This window comes from Neophocaena asiaeorientalis, unplaced genomic scaffold (assembly GCF_003031525.2).
Source record: "Neophocaena asiaeorientalis asiaeorientalis breed wild unplaced genomic scaffold, Neophocaena_asiaeorientalis_V1.1 scaffold895, whole genome shotgun sequence".
NCBI lineage: Eukaryota > Metazoa > Chordata > Mammalia > Artiodactyla > Phocoenidae > Neophocaena > Neophocaena asiaeorientalis.
In genome coordinates, this window is record NW_020175019.1 from 1,168 (window position 1) to 1,473 (window position 306).

The window sequence follows — 306 nt, forward strand, 5'->3', positions numbered from 1 at the left end:
TATCTTTTTCCATCCCCTCACTTTCAATCTGTATGTGTCCCTAGGTCTGAAGTCAGTCTCTTGTAGACAGCATATATATGGGTCTTCTTTTTGTATCCATTCAGCCAGTCTATGTCTTTGGTTGGAGCATTTGATCCATTTACATTTAAGGTAATTATCCATATGTATGTACCTATTATCGTTTTCTTAATTGTTTTGGGTTTCTTGTTGTAGGTCTTTTACTTCTCTTGTGTTTCCTGCCTAGAGAAGTTCCTTTAGCATTTGTTGTAAAGCTGATTTGGTGGTGCTGAATTCTCTTAGCTTTTG